This window comes from Cebus imitator, unplaced genomic scaffold (assembly GCF_001604975.1).
Source record: "Cebus imitator isolate Cc_AM_T3 unplaced genomic scaffold, Cebus_imitator-1.0 Scaffold60, whole genome shotgun sequence".
Lineage (NCBI taxonomy): Eukaryota > Metazoa > Chordata > Mammalia > Primates > Cebidae > Cebus > Cebus imitator.
In genome coordinates, this window is record NW_016107375.1 from 195,382 (window position 1) to 205,477 (window position 10,096).

The window sequence follows — 10,096 nt, forward strand, 5'->3', positions numbered from 1 at the left end:
CGAAGGGAGTCAGGAGGACACAAAAGATACCAGATCCAGGAAAGTCTTAAAAGCAGCCAAGTTCCTCTAGGAGAGCCCAGAACCTGGTGCTGGAGTGGAAAGTGGGTCTATGTGCCTGAGATCCTTGAAGGATATGGTATGTGTGGGCTGAGCAAGTATAGGAAATGCAATTACCAAAGACCAAAGCTGTCTTGTGGCTGGAAATCCCAGACAATCAGCCCAAGTTTAGGAGAATGCAGGTATCTGCATTCAGATAGAGAAAGAGGTTGGGAATCCCATAAGAACAGCATAAAGCATCGATTCAGATCTTCATGTCTTACCACGTCCTCAGGTGAATCTGATAGGAGGCAGGTTTCCTGCTCAACTCCTCCTGTATTCTTTATTGTGGCAGAAACACATTCCAAGGGCTGGGCAGCTCTGAGCCCACAGAAGACGAGAGGTGGGTGAAAGAGTTATTATAAAACAGTATTAAGACTTTTCTAAGCCAGGAGGTACCTTAGTGATCATTTTCCACCACCTCATATATACAAACAAAGGACCAAGCTCCATTTGCTGAGTTTAACTAGATAAGAGACGGGGAGGGGCGGGGGGTGGTTGGAGGGGGAATAGCACAATGCCTGTAGTCTCTTCCTTGCCCCATGACTGACTAGGAACCACATACAGGAAGAACTACAGGTCGATTACATTGTCTCCCAAAGCTTAAAGTGGCAGGCTGTGAATATGAAGAGACAGTCTTGCAGGAAGAAATGGTTACACAAAGTCAGGCTTCTGCATGGGTTAGTATTCAGAGTCCCAGGTTAGTCTCAGATTGGAACATTCGGGCCTGAATGTTCAGGATGGATGAAGCTGACTGTTGCCCATGTCCTCCTAGCAGGTGGCAGTGGCATTGCTTCCTGGTTTCGGTGGAATCAACTTCCACCCCGCAAGCTGTGTAGCGAAGGGTTTGAGAGCAATGATGAGGCTTCAAAGACAACAACAACAAAAAAGCCTTCTTGGCTCAGACATCACGGATCCTGCTGAGAACCCTGTGCTGCTTTCCAAGATGTACTCAAAGCAGAAGAATCCCCCAAATTGGGGCAACAGGAGGCACTGGAGAGGCTGGGCTGTAATCAGACTCCATTCATTAGCGAGCTCTATGCCTAGCACAGTCAGAGCCAAGGAATTTCACGCTAGGATCTTGTAGTGTCCTGGGTGTTTAATCAATCAGCAGGACAAGTTTGCTAGATTCTCCATCGCAGCAGGAACCCAAGCTGCCTGCCAAACGCTTCCTATGAGGATCTTTTCTAAAAAGAAAAACGATAGTGAAAGACAACAAAAACTAGCAAGCTGTGTTGGTGTGACAGGAAGGGGTCCTGTGAAACTAAGGGCAGCTTTTCAGATGGAGGAAGGGGGAGCAGGGTCCTGTCCCACCTTGCCTGGCTCTGAGCATCCCAGGGGTAACCTGTCATCTGCCCTTTAAAGAAGTGTGATATCCAAGCAGACAGGAGCTGTGGGAGAGGCGCAGGTAACATGTCTAAAGAAGGGCTTCTTTATGCATCCTCTCTGGGTTCCCTGTCCCTACCTTCCCTGGATGGGATCAGATGCCCCATCACCAGACCCCCTCACCAGGCTGCAGACTCCCTATCAATCTGAGTCCCACCAAAAGCTTTTGTGTTCAACGAACTTCAGTTTCCAGGAGGCAACATTTTAAACGGGTCACTCTCTAACTCCCTGCCTAAATGATTTCATTTTAACGAGCTTCATTCCCAGAGGCTTCGTTGAGCAGGGAATTCAGATCAGAGAATACATAGGAAAAAAAAAAAAAAAAAAAAAAAAAAAAAAAAAAAAAAAAAAAACGTTAGAAAGCATCAAATCCAGCCTCATAGTTTTTTAGAAGAGAAAACTAGGGTACTTTAATAAAGTGCTAAATATATAATGTGTGCTGGATAGATTATGCTGTATACTAAAATGGCAAAACCCATAACTTCTGCAATGTTAGGAGGGGAGATCATAAAACTTATGTAGAAGCAGGTGGTGCCTAAAACTACCTTACATTCCTCAGCATGAAAATGAGGGTAGTGTGTTAGTTTCCTGGAGCTGCCATAATAAAATGCTACAAACCGGGTGGCTTAAGACAACAAAAATTTATTCTCTCACAGTTGTGGAGCCTTGGAAGTGTGAAATCAAGGTGTCAGCAGGGTTGGCTCTCTCAGAGGGCTCTGTAGGAGCCTCAGTCCCATGCTTCTCTCCTAGAGCCTGGTGATGGCTGGTGATCCTTGGCATTCCCTTGGCCCATAGATGCATTACTCCAACTGCTGTTGGATGCATATTTGGTTGCTGAATTGGGTGCATATTTGATTGCTGTCCCCAGCATCCCATGACATTGTTCCTGTGCTTCATCACATCATCTTCTCTCCTGTTTATATAAGGACCTCAGTCATATTGGATTCAGGGTTCAGCCTAATCAAATATGACCTCATCTTCACTTGGTTACATCTGTAAAAACCTATTTCCAAGTAAGGTCATAGCCACAGGTACCAAAAGTTAGCAGTTCAAAACACCTTTCTGGGGACACGATTTGACCCATATCAGGTAATATCTTTCCCATCTACTTATTCTTAAGGAGAATAGATGTTAAAACACACAAACTCATAAACTTTGTGTATCAACTTTGTGTTTTTAAAAAACCTTTTGTCTTCTATTTTCCTCAAAAGTAAGGAATATGAAACATATACCCTGGGCCCCGTTCCAGTTCCTCCTTAGAATCTGTGTTATTTCTTCAGAAACCCAAGCTGTGTGTATGGCACAGCAAGTAATGTCCAGAGAACAGCTTTCCCAAGGTCAGGCTTGCCCTCACATTCATCCAGCCTCTCAGCCATCAAAAGTGGCACCCCATCCCCTAGTGCTCTGTCATCTTTTGTGACAGTGAGTTCCTTCTGCAGTTTGTGTGTGCTGTGAAGGAGTGGAGAGGCATCTGAAGGAAAAATGGAAAATAAACTTGGCTTTTTTTTTTTTTTTTGAGACCAAGTCTCGCTCTTGTTGCCCAGACTGGAGTACAATGGCACAATCGGCTCACTGCAATCTCTGCCATCCGGGTTCAAGTGATTATCCTGCCCCAGCCTCCTGAGTAGCTGAGATTACAGGCGCCTGCCACCACACTTGGCTAATTTTTGTACTTTCAGTAGAGACAGGTTTCACCATGTTGGCCAGGCTGGTCTCAAACTCCTGACCTCAGGCAATCTGCCCACCTCAGCCTCCCAAATTGCTGAGATTACAGGCGTGAGCCACCGCATCTAGCCAACTTGGCTTCTTTTAAGGAATTTGAAAGATGGAAAAGTCCTTGCCTCTCTACACTTCCCACTGTCCTTTCTGAATCTCAGCCATTTTCGCCCCTTCCCTTTAGCCTCCCAGTAACCCCTTGCAGCTATGACCATGAGACTGCTGAAAGCCAGAGACCACTACACCCACTTGAGATGACCAAATACTGGCAGAAAGCAGGGCTTGGACGCTTAAGGTATATTTTTCAGGTTCAGAACTTTCTGTTACATGATTCAGCTCTGTAGAGAATGACTGTTCCCAGAAATATAATTGGAAAGGTAGGATCCATATGGTTTCTGAGTCTGGAGTTTAGATAAGAATACCAAAATCTAGAAGAAAACATCAAAGATGGATCCTGTGAGGAGTTTCAGTGAGTATAGTAACTTGAAGGAGTTTTGGCTCATAGCCTTACCGCCTATTAAAAGGAAACCTCTCTTAGCAGGAATCAGATTTAAGTTCAACTCATTATACTTTGCTCAGAGTGAGCCACGCAAGGTCTAGAGCACCAGGTTTGATTGAAATGCCAGGAAGCCATTTGGTCTTTTTCAGTCCACATGCAATTAAATATCTACAGGGTGCCAATGTCACTATCCCCTGAGCACCGTGGAGGCTGCTTCAGAAACCCAGGACTCCACTTCTTTCCTCAAGGAGTTTAGAATATCATGAGGAGGCCGGATTTATGCACCTAAAATAAAGACTTTTAAATGTTAGCATAAAATAAAACATCAAGGGTCAACATGTACAGCAGTAGGATCCACAGGCAGTGAGTATAAGGAGAGGCCAGGGTTGAATGGAGGCAAGCAAAGACTTTCTGTGGAGTTATTCCCGCCCTTCCCAGCTCTGCCTGGCTACAGTTTCTGATAAACCCTCAACTTGCAGCTCCAGAACAATTCCATCTATTATCCCAGTTTTTCTTGAACTTTTTGGCCACAACACTAAAAAATTACTTTCCATTACATTCACCTACAAAAGCATAAGAAGCAGTTCTCTTCTGGACTGGTTCCTTTACTTCTCTAGATTCAGTCTCCACCTTCATCCCTCCTGCGTTTCTCCCCAGGTGGCAGATGCAAGTGGACCATGTCAATGGGCTCTCTTGCCCTCCAGCCAAAGGTGGGTTTGGCCAAAAGGAGGTACCATTAGGAGATGGGGTGGCAGGAGGGGAGTGGTATTGGAGCATGTTGCATACCAGCTCCCACTCCACCTGCCAGCTGTGTGATGTCTGCCTCCCTCTTCCAGAGAACCCAGCTTCTGTCAGGCTGCCCTCTCCTTACAATGTGGTGGAGGCTTCTTTCTCTTTACCTTCTCTCTGCTATCATTAGGCCCAGATATTGTACCATCTCTTGTTGATCTTCTGTTTGCAAACAGTCTTTTCATTGAGCTCTCTCCAAATCATTCAATTTGAGTGTCATCTGTTTCCTGAGTTTCTTACTGATACAAGCCCTTACGCTGACCACATGTGATGCACTCTGGTGTTCTTTATTCAATTACTTTTTAAAAACAACTATGTGGCCAGGCACAATGGCTCATAACTGTAATCCCAGGCATGGGATTACTTTGAAAGGCCGAGGCAGGTGGATCATTTGAGGTCAGGAGTTTGATACCAGCTTGGCCAACATGGCAAAACCCCGTCTCAACTAAAAATACAAAAAAAAAAAAAAAGGCAGAGAACCTGTAATCCCAGCTACTTGGGAGGCTGAGGCAGAAGAATTGCTTAAACCCAGGAGAGGGAGTTTGCAGTGAGTTGAGATCACATTGCACTTCTTCCTTGGCAACAGAATGAGATTCCATCTCAAAAAAAACCCAAAAAACAAACAAACAAAAAACAAATAAAAAAATAAAAACAACTATGTCCCTCACTTAATTGATTAATTGATTTCACAACTAATGGGAAGTGGCCCATAGTTTGGGAAACAAAACTTACTGTTATCAACAGTAACTGAGCTAGTTGCAACATAAACCTTATGCCCATGTGGGGATTATTTGGAATTTGTCTTATGGCCTGGATGTGCCTCTGGCTAATCTGGCATTTACAAACCTACAGCCTCTCCCCCATACTTGGTTTCCTTTTGAAGGTCTCGTCCCTATAACTAGGTGTCTTTCAGTTCTAGCTACTGGTTTTACCTAGTTCCTAGTGGACCTGTAACCTGGCCTGAGTTTGAGCCCCATGGCCTGGTGTATTAGTTTCCTAGGAATGCTCTAACAAATTATCATAAGCCAAGTGGCTAAAAGCCATATGAATTTCTTGTCTTGCAGCTCTGGAGGTCAGATGTCTGAAATCAAGGTATCAGCAAGGCCCTGCTCCCTCCAGAGAATCTAGGAGCAATCTGCTAACTGTCTCTTCCAGCTTCTGATGCCTATAGTCATCCCTGGGCTTGGGGCTGTATCTTCCAATCTATGTCTCCATCATCACATGGAATTCTCCTATCTCTGTCTTTTCTTCTGTATGTTTCCTGTAAGGACACTTGTCATTGGATTTAGGACCTACCCAGTTAATCCAGGATGATCTCCTCTCAAAATCTTTAGCCTAATTACATCTGCAAAGAGCCTCTTTCCAAATAAGAGGCTCTTTCATGGGGTCTGTGGATTAAACATGGACATATCTTTTGGGGCCGCCATTCAACCCACTATATCTAGTAATTTGACAAACTTGCCCATTGTTAACAGCTCCCTTGCAGAACTTGTCCCTGTATGTTCAATGTGGACAGATCCTGAAACCCAAGACGCTGTCAGACACCTCACTATGTGAATCCCCCTGCTGGGCATTCACCAACCAGATCAGCATCTGTAGATAAAAATGCCAGGGAGATCAGGCTTTGAGCCACTAGATTTGGGACTGCTGATCACATTGTTTGGAGGTGAACTCCCTAGGTGGGCTAGCGCCTTTGTTCTAACAATACTCAGCCAAAATTTCGTATTCTTCTGGCTAACTGACTCAAGGAAGCATGAAGTGTCAAACCATGAAGCAAGGAAGATGGGTCCTGAAAAATGGAAATGGTTTTGAAAAGTGAAAGAAATCATGAACAAAGACACAAGATAGCCCTGTTCTTTAAACAGCAGCTCATTTGATTTGAAGTTCAGATTGGCAATAGCTTTCCTTTGAATTCTATAAAAGCAAAAGGAACATCTTTCTTGTATGACTCTCAAAATTTCTAAGACTAATTTCCCTCATACAATGAAAAGTTTCTCCCTGTAAAAATTAAAACTGCTACTCACTTCTTTCAAAGATGATTTCACGAAATTGGCTATTCTAGAAGTCTGGCTCCATCTCCTGTTCAGGAACACTGGGGCGTGTCCACCCTCCATGCCAGGGGCTGAGCATTCTCAGTCAACCTCCTGCATGTCACTGTTGTATCTGACTTTGCAAAGAGCAGCCTAGCATACATGGAGCTGGAGGTAACTGGTTGGCATTTTTATAAGCTTTCATTCCATATTGCATTTACTTTAAGAAAAAATGAATTTCAGGTTTTATAATCCTAATAATCCATGTTGCATTTATTAGACATCTAGCCCATAAGCCTCTGATCATAAATATCGACCATGCTGAGTAACGAAAAGAATGACAGGCAGGCAAGGACCAGTCCATGATCGCTAGAAAAATAGTTATGAAAGCCACTAAGAGGGTGGCAGTTGATACATGAGATTGTCCAGGGAGAATATGTGGGATTAAAAAAAAGAAAAAGAAAAATTTATGAGAATTAAATCATTTAGAATATTCAGATTAAATGGAAAAGTGGATAAAAGGTTACTCACAATGGATACTTGAGAATTAGTGTCAATAAGTCAGAAAATGAGACTTAAAGAAAAGAACCACCTTGGAAAGTGTAGCAGGGAAATTCTATAAGATAAAAGTTAATAGTATCTGTTGGGTTTGGCTTTTAGGTAGTCTCTGACAGTCTTGAGCAAAAGCAGTTTGAAATGGTGAAGGTGAAAGCCTGACTTCAGTAGTTTAAAGATAAAATAGAAGATTAAAATCTGGAGGTCATGAAAGAACCAATATTTTCAAGTGAAGAAAAGAAAGAATGTGTTAATAGGTAGGTTACCAAGTAGAAAGAGGTTTATCAAAACCAGAAAGACGTGAATCTATTTATAGAATTCAATGGAAATGGGATAATTTAAAACACAAGAAAAAGAGAAAGACAAAAAGAAACCGTGGAACAACCATGGAGGTGACTCTGAACTCACACTCTGAACATCTCCCTGCCTACTCCCTTAACCAAGCTACAACCAATGTGTTTATCCTTCTACCAAAAACTTCTGCATAACTGCTATCCCATCAAACAGACATACATAAGGGCCCTAATGTCAAGGTGTAGCAAAGACACAGAGTGCTTAGTGGTCCAGAAGCAGCAGACCAGGGAAGTGGAGGAGGACAGAAGCAAAAACCACTTCCAGACAGGAGGAAGAGAAGAGCTGCAGGAAACTGGCTCCTGTTCCCATGAACTTTAAGCTGGGCTAACTGCAGTAAGTACATTGTATGCCAGGTGGTGAGGATGCCAACAAAAAACAACGATGAAAACAAACACACAAAAACCACAGTCTTTCTGGCCAGGAGAGCCTAAAAATTGAATCTGGAGAATTATGACTGTGAAAGAGTGAGGGTGGGAGGCAGTCCCAAAAGAGAAATGTGGTCTCCAAATTCCATCTACATACATAGCTGACTGACTCCTAAACCATACATTTGCAAAAACCAACCAACCAACAAACAAAAAATCCAAAGAAGCTCTGCTAAAGACAAAATATCTTAATTGAGTCCAGGCTGTGAGAGTTTGTAATACAGGACCAGCCAGGAGAGTTGCTTGCTAAAATAAAAGAACACTTATTCAAGAAAAGTGACAGGATCCAGATTCCATATAAGATTGCATTCACAATATTAAACTTATAATCTAAAATTAGCAACATGTAAGGGTTTTGAAAAACAGAACACGGCCACGTGCAGTGGGTGGCTCACACCTGTAATCCCAGAACTTTGGGAGGCCAATGTGGGTGAATCAGATGTCAGGAGTTCAAGACCAGCCTATCCAACATGGCAAAACCCCATCTCTATTAAAAATACAAAAATTAGCTGGGTGTGGTGGCACACATTTGTAATCCCAGCTACTCAGGAGACTGAGTCAGGAGAATCACTTGAACCTGGGAGATGGAAGTTGTAGTGAGCCGAGATCCCGCCACTGCACTCCAGGCTGGGCAACAGAGTGAGACTGTCTCAAAAAAATAAATAAATAAAAATAAAAAACAGAACACAATCTCAAAAGAAAAGAAAAATCAAGTGAGATTTGATCCTGATCCTAAGATGCTGGAATTAGCAGCAAAGATGTTCAAGCAGCTGTTATAATCATGCTCAGTGGAGTAAAATAAAATATGCTTGCAACAGTTGCAAAGATAGGAATCTTAGCAGAAAAGTGTAAATACTACAAAGGAAACATATAAAAATTTTAGAACTGAATTCTAGAACTGGAGCAGTATGGTTGCAGAGTTTTTATACTGCATGTGAACCGGTATAATTTTAGTTGAAAAGGAACTACAGAAAGATAAGATTATACATTAAATATGAAGACGCAGATTGGCTAAAGGTAAATGGAAAGAAAAGATAAATCATGTAAATAGTAAGTACGAAAAGACGGGGTAACAATATTAATATCGAATAAAATGAATTTTAAGAAAAAAAGTATTGCCAGGGACAAAAGTGATAACTTCTCACGTTAAAAGTTGCAATTAATTAAGAAGACTTAATAATCTTAACTATGTTTGTACTTAATAGTTTCACAATAAATAAAAAAATTCACAGATTTAAGAGAAATAGACATTTTTACAATCATATGTGCAAACTTTAACACCATTCTCTCAACAATTGCTAAAACAATCATACAAAATATCAACAAAGACACAGAATATCCTAATAAAACTATCAACTACCTTGACTTAATTGATATTTATAGAACATTCAACCTAACAAAGGCATAATACCTATCTTACAAGTGCTCATGAAACAGTCACAAAAATAGACATAATACATATTCTTTACACGTGCACAGAAATATCCTTAACCGTAAAACAAGCCTCGATAAACGTATAATATTGAGAAGAGTGACTTCGCCAAAATGGCAGAGTAGAAGCAATCTGGTTTCACTCTCCCCCATGGAAAACTGAAAATAAACATCTAGAGGCAAGATTATCATTGGCAATACCTCAGAACTCAAATATGAGGCCAAAATGATCCCCAGGGCCATAAAGAGATGACAAACTCTGAGTAGGTGGTACAAGAAATGAACTCTACATCTGTAATGTCCTTTCCCTAAGCTGCCATGCACTGCCCAGAAGATTCCCCACAGAATCACAGTTCCTACATTAAGTGAGATTCAGGCACACAGCTAGATTTTACACCATCTTGAGTTTCCTCCCTGGAAAACCTTTCCTGCCTAAACCCACAGAAAACATTCTGAGTGGCTGAAAGGAAAAACAAACAAACAAAAAAACCTGAGGGCAGCTTGAAACAAAGAGGGGATGTGGGACCAGCAACCCTGGCCTTTGAAATTGTCCTGTTTATCTCAATCAAAGGAGACATCAAATCAGTGTAGAAGCATCACACCATAGGTGGTAAGCTCCACAGGTCCACATGTCCCTTGGACATGAAACCCTACCTAGCTCTTCCACACAGCCTGGGTAGTGTCCCCCGCCACCCCCAACCAATTGGGATGGGAAGCGGTCTGAATGTTCATGAGAGTCAAGGCAAACCAGGCTTAAGGTGCCATCTACTGCCAAAAAGGAGGCAGTGACCTAGGGTAAAAGGGGCTCAATACGT